This window comes from Giraffa tippelskirchi, chromosome 3 (genome assembly GCF_054371585.1).
Source record: "Giraffa tippelskirchi isolate mGirTip1 chromosome 3, T2T-mGirTip1v1.2.pri, whole genome shotgun sequence".
Taxonomy (NCBI): domain Eukaryota; kingdom Metazoa; phylum Chordata; class Mammalia; order Artiodactyla; family Giraffidae; genus Giraffa; species Giraffa tippelskirchi.
The window spans coordinates 44,601,218-44,609,407 of record NC_137277.1 but is presented as its reverse complement, the minus strand read 5'-3'; the positions used below and the strand labels follow the sequence as shown (position 1 = coordinate 44,609,407).

Here is an 8,190-nt window from a genome sequence, read left to right as displayed (position 1 = left end):
AGGATGTTGTCATAATTTTAAACATGACATAGATGGAGAAAAGTCTTATGTAAACTCTAATCTATACTGGTAAAGCCATACTCGGAGAATCATTGACTTGTAGCTGCTGTAGTTTAAGATGCTCTTTGTGAATCCAAAGCACATATTTATAAAAAGGAGAACAGATTGGATCATTAAAAAGATTCAAAATGCTTTAGATATAAAATAACTGATATGATTGAGGCTATTTAGAAAAATACTAATGTGAACAATCTAAAATTATATAAAAATTATCTGGTTGTCTTTGTCTTTTGGAGCCAGTCCCTCAGTGGTTGTTGCTATAATAATACATACTTGTCTTTGGGATGGGACTGTGGAGGCACCCTGGTGCTGCCACGTCTCAGGCCCTATGGGTACCAGTCTATGCTGGACCTCTTTTCCCCCAGAACCTCTGCTCTCACCTCTCTGCCCACTGGCCTTGCATTCCCAGCTGGCGTCAAGGGCCTCTTGGCCCACTGGGTCAGAGGGGACAAGCACAGAAGGTCTATCCTGATCAGGTGGGTACTCCAGAAGAGCTTTCTTTCCCCATGATCCTGATCCATCCACTTCTCCACTCTCTTGGATTAATGAAGTACGGGTCAGTTGGACCCTCAAGAGCCACCCTTTGTTCACGCTCAGGGCTTGTGAGAGATGTGAGCAAATCCATCTGTTTGAAAGTCAATGTCCCTGCTGGTTCATTGGTAAAGAACCCACCTGCCAATGCAGGAGATTCGGATTCAGTTCCTGGTTCGGGAAGATCTGCTGGAGAAGGAAATGGCAACCCACTCCAGTATTCTTGCCTGGGAGATCCCAAGGACAGAGGAGGCTGGTGGGCTACAGTCCATGGGGTCTCAAAAGAGTCAGACACGACTTAATGATTGAGCACGCATGGATTTAGAAAAGGAGAGCTCAAGAAAGCAATTACAACTGTTTTAAAAGTTCTTGAGTAACTGTGATGAACAATAGGGATGCTTGTCAGTTTCTGAGGAAAAATTGGATTAAACTAGGACCAAAGGGTGAATGTGGAAAAAAAAAAGAAGCAAGTTAGAAAACACAAAGCCAGAGAAGATAACGGAATTGACTGCATTCATCTGGACATAAGATGATCTCATGCTACGCTGACAGTAGACACAGTGAGGAAGAAAGCAAGACTTGCAGGGACTTCCCTGGTGGCTCAGTGGTTAAGAATCTGCCTTCCAATGCAGAGGACGCAGGTTTGATCCTTGATCGGGGAACTAAGATCCCACATGTTGCCTAGCAACTAGAGAACCTGGACATTCTAGAGCCTGAGTGCTCCACAACAAGAAAAGCCTGCATGTGCCACAGTGAAGACCTAGCGCAGCCAAAATAAAAATAAAATTAATAAAAGAAAAAGAAAGTATTATTAAAAAATTCAGTAGCAGTTTTTTGTTTTTTTTTTAAAGTGAATATTGCAAAGAAAGGGTAGACAGGACTTGGTGGCTGGCTGGTTAACTATATTAGTCTGTTTGGGCTATCATAACAAAATACCACAGACTTGGTGGCTTTAGTAATGCATACCTATCTTCTCAGAGCTCTGGAGGCTGGAAGTCCAAGATCAAGGAGCTGGCAGTATTAGTTTCTTGTGAGGTCTCTCTTTTTAATTTGTAGATGGTGACTTCCTGCTCTGTGTTCACATGGTCTTTACTTTGTGTGCACAGAGAGGACTCTGGTGTTTCTCTCCTTAGAAGGTCAGCAATCCTATCGGATCAGGGCCCCACCCTTCTAACTTTATCTAACCTTAATTATATTTACCTCCTTAAAGGCCCTATCTCCAAATACAGCTACACTGGGGGTTAGGGCTTCAACCTACAACTTTTAGGTAGGCATTTGTTTTTGTTTGTGCTTAGTTGCTAAGTTCGGAGAAAGCAATGGCACCCCACTCCAGTGCTCTTGCCTGGAAAATCCCATGGATGGAGGAGCCTGGTAGGCTGCGGTCCATGGGGTCGTGAAGAGTCAGACACGACTGAGCGACTTCACTTTCACTTTTCCCTTTCATGCACTGGAGAAGAAAACGGCAACCCACTCCAGTATTCTTGCCTGGAGAATCCAAGGGACGGGGGAGCCTAGTGGGCTGCCGTCTAGTGGGTCGCACAGAGTTGGACACGACTGAAGCGACTTAGCAGCAGCAGTAGCAGCAGCAGTTGCTAAGTTGTGTCCGATCCTTTGTGACCCTTTGGACTTTAGCCCCCCAGGCTTCTCTTTCCATGGGATTCTCCAGGCAAGAATACTGGAGTGGGTTGCCATTTCCTCCTCCAGAGGATCTTCCCAACCCAGGGGTTGAACCTGCATCTCCTATACTTCCTGCATTGCAGGTGGATTCTTTACTGACTGAGCCATTGGGGAAGTCCAATGGTGGGGTGGGTACACAATTCATTCCATAAAACTAATGAGCTAAAAATAGGATTTTGGGATAGGCTAATTCACTTAATTTGTTTGGGTAGGGCTTTAAAGAGAGATTTGTATTCTTATGTACATGTGAATTTAAAAATTCTGGTCTTTTCACTTATCCTTACAAGCATTTCTTTATTGCTATGTAGTGTTCATAACTCATTTTTCAAGATTATGTCTTATTCCTGGTAGTACCTCCTCATTATTCCTGGTCTTTATCTTAACTAGTTTCCCTTGGCTAGCTAAACAGCTGCAAGCCCTACCCACAATCCAATATTAAGCTAACTTGGTTGCTACTTACTCATGCTATTTCTATGGTTTGTTTTTTTTTTTTTCCCCTAGAATCTGATATGTCCCTCACTGTACTTCTAGCATGTTCTGTCACTCTTAACCACTGGCCCATGAGGGAAGTTCCTAGACGTCCCTCCTGATCATCTAGTTTTATCCAAGTTAGGTTATCAGAACACTTCTGTGTGCATATTTGACTGCCACTAGCTGCTGCTGCTGCTGCTAAGTCGCTTCAGTTGTGTCCGACTCTGTGCGACCCCATAGACAGCAGCCCACCAGACTCCCCGGTCCCCGGGATTCTCCAGGCGAGAACACGGGAGTGGGTTGCCACTTCCTTCTCCAATGCATGAAAGTGAAAAGTGAAAGTGAAGTCACTCAGTCATGTCTGACTCTTCACGACCCCATGGACTGCAGCCTACCAGGCTCCTCCGTCCATGGGATTTTCCAGGCAAGAGTACTGGAGTGGGGTGCCATTGCCTTAGACCATGACTCATGTCTATAGCTTCTTCACTGGCTCATGGCCTGATATGTAGACCCAGACACACATCCAAGTTTCTCCAGATTCAAATCCTGGCTCTGTCATGTCCAAATTCTATGACTCTGGATGAGTTGTTTAACCTCCAGCCTCTGTTTCCTCAGCCATAAAATTGAGAAAATAATAGTATTATATCTAGTTGAACTGACTATCCTGTAAAACATGTATTGTGTATGATTTTATGTAAAAGTCACTTCACCAGGTCCCGGGACATAAGTGCTTAATAAATCTTAGCTATTTTGATGATGGTGACCATGACTAGCACTCTGGAAATGTTTGTTGAATGAATTGCAGCTTTGCTTATGCAGAGACAGAAAGGTGCAATGACTTTTCTTTCTCCTCTTGCGATCCCCAGCCTCCTATCAAGAACTTCTAACAACACATGCCGTGTCCCAGCCCTGACTCAACAGAGCCCCAGACCGAGAAGCTTTGAAATGCTTAAGTTTCCCTTTTGGCAGCTTGTGTAGGTTTGCCCTGAAGGTGCACTAGCTTCCTCCCAGGAACCAACTTCATAGGGTTTGATTTACATTTCCAAGTACGACAGATGTCCTGACTCACCTGGGTTGGCGCTTGCTGAGGGAGTCTATAGGAGCCAGAAATGTGTTCCTTGCCCACAGCCAGGACCTCTGCAATGCCTTCAGGCCTGCCCCTAATGTCAGAGGATTCCATGACAAGAAGACAAAAGGAGGCCCAAATACCCTCTGTTCAAATATTTAAAAGTTGTGAATCAGGCTAACAAAGTGCTAAATGTATTCCTTCCTCCTACCCTGACAAATGCACCCTCCTAATGGCAAGGTCAAAAAATAGATATGCATATGTATGCATAAAAATACATGGACAATGATGTAATTACTATTATTGAAATAGGCAAAACAGTAAATATGACTGAATTTAACTATAATTGTTTCTGTCTGGATGCTCTGTAGGTTGGCCAGAGATGTTTGAGTGAATATAATAAAATATTTAAAAATTAAAATTATTTTTATATATGTTTCCCAATAATTGATTTTGAACATTTAGAAGAAAAATATGTTAAAATGAAAAAGTATCCACAACTCCCCCCCGTTAGATCTTTAATATTTTCCAAAAGTTTCATTATTTTCTCTGTAAAACATTTACATAGTTTTTGTTAGATTTATTCATTTCAGTTAATGTTTTTGGCATGATTATCTTGTTAATAATTACCTTTTCATTTGTTACTGATTGTAGAAAGCCACTGACTTTTCTATATTAACTTTTTATTCAGCCACCTTGCTAAACTTTTATTACAACTAATAATTTCTCTATAGATTTTTGTGTTTTCTGCATATTGATAATATATCAGTATCAGTATCAGTTCAGTCGCTCAGTTGTGTCCGACTCTTTGCGACCCCGTGGACCGAAGCACGCCAGACCTCCCTGTCCATCATCAACTCCCGGAGTTTACCCAAACTCATGTCCATTGAGTTGGTGATGCCATCTAACCATCTCATCCTCTGTTGTCCCCTTCTTCTCCTGCCTTCAATCTTTCCCAACATCAGGGTCTTTTCAAATGAGTCAGCTCTTTGCATCAGGTGGCCAAAATATTGGAGTTTCAGCTTCAATATCAGTCCTTTCAATGAACACCCAGGATTGATTTCCTTTAGGATGGACTGGTTGGATCTCCTTGCAGTCCAAGGGACTTTCAAGAGTCTTCTCCAATACCACAGTTCAAAAGTATCAATTCTTCAGCGCTCAGCTTCTTTATAGTCCAACTCTCACATCCATACATGACCACTGGAAAAACCATTGAAGAAAGAATTCATAGGGCCTGGACTCCATCTTAGGCCTGTTCGTGCTGGTCTTGTTCGGCCATCTCTCTAATGGACTCTGAACTCTGTGCTTAGTGCCTGTGGAAACGACAACAGAAGGATAAGACCCCTTCCGGACAGGGGAACCTTGAAGATCGTATCCAGGTTACTCATCGCCTAAAAGAAAACATACACTAATCACCCCTGTCTCTGGACTGGCGGTAAATTTTTCTGTACCTATCGGAGTGTAACCTCGGGCTTATTGATTATTGGCTAATTGTTTAACTGTTCAAACACATAACACCTAAATGATGAGATTATTGTGATTATATTTACCCTTCCTTTGTTTATGTAAGTCTCAAGGAATTTGGGGTGGTGAGTTCGGACACATACACATGGGGTATAAAAGATTTTCACAAATGCTGGTCAGGGTCCTTGGCTAAGAGGAGACTCTGCTTTGGGCCCGCCGGTGTAACAAACTGCACTCCATTACCTGCATTGTCCTTCTGAGTGAGTTTGTTTCCCAAAACGCGTGGCTATAACACCAAACCTTGACTAGACGGACCTTTGTTGACAAAGTAATGTCTCTGCTTTTTAATATGCTGACTAGGTTGGTCATAACTTTCCTTCCAAGGAGTAAGCGTCTTTTAATTTCATGGCTGCAATCACCATCTGCAGTGATTTTGGAGCCCAAAAAAATAAAGTCAGCCACTGTTTCCACAGTTTCCCCATCTATTTGCCATGAAATGATGGGACTGGATGCCATGATCTTAGTTTTCTGAATGTTGAGCTTTAAGCCAAGTTTTTCACTCTCCTCTTTCACTTTCATCAAGAGGCTCTTTAGTTCTTCTTCACTTTCTGCCATAAGGCACTTTCTTCATTTCTGCAATAATATATAAGAATAAAAAATGTTTGATTTATTTTTTCCAATCCTTATACTTTTAGTTCTCTTCTCTTACTCCAATATAATATTGAATTCAAATGTTAGCAGGTATTCTCTTTTTGGCTTTAAAGAGAAAACATTCAGTGTTTCACAGTAAATAGGATTTTTGTTGTCAATTTTCCATCGATACAATTTAGGAGGTTGAGGAAATTCTCCTAGCTTTCTAAGGTTTTTTTAATATATTTTTTTAAATCATGAATGAATATTTAAATTTATCAAAACTTTCCATTTACTGAGATGATCATATTTTTTTCCTTTAAATCTTTGAATTATATGAATTGGCCTTTTAACATTAAATAGTCTTGGATTCCCACAAAAACAAACTTGGTCAAGCTTGTTTCATACATTGCTGGAACTAGCTTGCTAATTTTTAAAGAAGAGTTTGTGTCTGTGTTCATCTGTGAAATTGTCTTGTAAGTTTTGCGCAGTGTTCTTATCAGTTTTGGTATTAATTTTGTTATAATTTTTATTTATTTTTGGCTGTGCTGGGTCTTTGATGCTGCGCGGGCTTTACTTAGTTGCAGTGAGTGGGACTACTCTCTAGTTGCGGTGCATGGGCTTCTCATTGTGGTGGCTTCTCTTGCTGTGAAGCACAGGCTCTAGCATGTGCAGGCTTTAGCAGTTTGTGGCTCCCCGGACTCTAGCATACGGGCTCAATAGTTGTGGTGTAAGGGCTTAGTTGCTCCTCAGCATGTGGGATCTTCCCGGGTCAGGGATCGAACCCATGTCTCTTGCATTGGCAGGCAGATTCATTAGCACTGAGCCACCAGGGAAACCCTGGCATGAATTATAATACCAAAAAAAATCCGGAAGTGTTTCTTCATTTACTATAACTTAAAGAATTAATATTGGAGTTTAAGTATTGGAGTTATTTGATCCTTGAATGATAGAAGTTAGTAGTAAAACCACTGGTGTTTTTTTGTGGTGAGATTTTAATCTACTGTTACGATTTCTTTAATGGTTATAGGATTATTCAGATTTTAAATTTCTTCTTCTTGCGTCAGCTCATTTTTCTAGGAATTTGTACATGTGCTTTTAAGTTTTCAAATTTATTAGCATAAAATTGTGCATAATATTGTCCATCTTTTCAATCTATGTGGCATATGCAGTTATATGCTATTTTTCATTCCTAATATTATGCCTTATGTTATTTTTTTCTTGATTCATGTTGCCAGAGGTTTGTTAGTGTTATTAATCTTTTAAAATAGCATAATTTTTGTTTTGTTGATTCTTCTGTATATGTTTATTTTATTTTTTGTCATTCTGTGTTCTTATTTATATTATTCCCTTTCTTACAACTTTCTTTGGGTTTGTTCTACTACTAATTTTTCAATCTTTTTTTTAAAACTTATTATGTAATAAAAGCATATAAAAGTGTACATTCCTACTACCACCATAATGCTTTAGGTTAAAAAAAAGTTTTAACATGTAGTATTATTGTTATTGTAGAGTTCTAAGTATTTTTAAAATTCCCGGTTTATTTTATTAAAAAAATTATTTATTTATCTATTTGGCTGTACTAGGCCTTTAGTTGCATCATGAGAACTCTTAGTTGTGGAATGTGCAGTCTAGTTTCCCTGACCAGGGATTGAACCTGGGTCCCCTGCATTGGGAGTGCAGAGTCTTAGCCACTGGACCACCAGGGAGGTCCTTCTACTGATTTATTATTCAACCCATGACTTTTGAAAATGTGCTCCTTAATTTCCAAACACATTTCCCCCTAGTTTTGTAATTGATTTCAAATTTAATTATACCATTAGAAAAAGTGACAGGAAGCCAAATGTTTGAAATTTGTTAAGATCTGAATATAATTAAATTTCCTAAGTGTTCCATGTATTTCTGAAAATACTTGAGTAAACCTTTTATTATGTTTTTCCAATGTTTCTTTACAATGTTAAAATAATTTTGGTGAGTTCTTCACTTGAGTTCACAACCATGTCCCCAGTAGAAAGGTTTTCAGTTATTTGTTGGGTCAGTGAAGTTGCTCTGGGGCTTTAGGAGGGCTATATCTGCTACAGCCTCCACTTAGTGAGGGCTTCCTGCCAAGCACTTTGTATGGTTTCTCTTTCAGGCCTCATAATACCATCAGGAGGTAGGAACTATGACTCCTATTTTAAAGCTAAGGAAATTGAGCCTCGGATGAAAGCAAATCACATCCTTAAGACTGTGCTGAGACTCGAACCTGGGTGTGTCCAGTCCTAGACTTGTATTCTGCTGTCCTGGTGTGA

At 40.2% G+C, this 8,190-nt stretch overlaps 1 non-coding gene across 1 annotated transcript; it reads right to left on the bottom strand.

Annotated features, from left to right (window-relative positions):
• Positions 1–7,535: 7,535 nt before the first annotated feature.
• TRNAG-CCC (transfer RNA glycine (anticodon CCC)) lies at positions 7,536–7,608 on the bottom strand. The gene has a single exon. It is a non-coding gene; the product is annotated as a tRNA-Gly (tRNA).
• Positions 7,609–8,190: the final 582 nt, after the last annotated feature.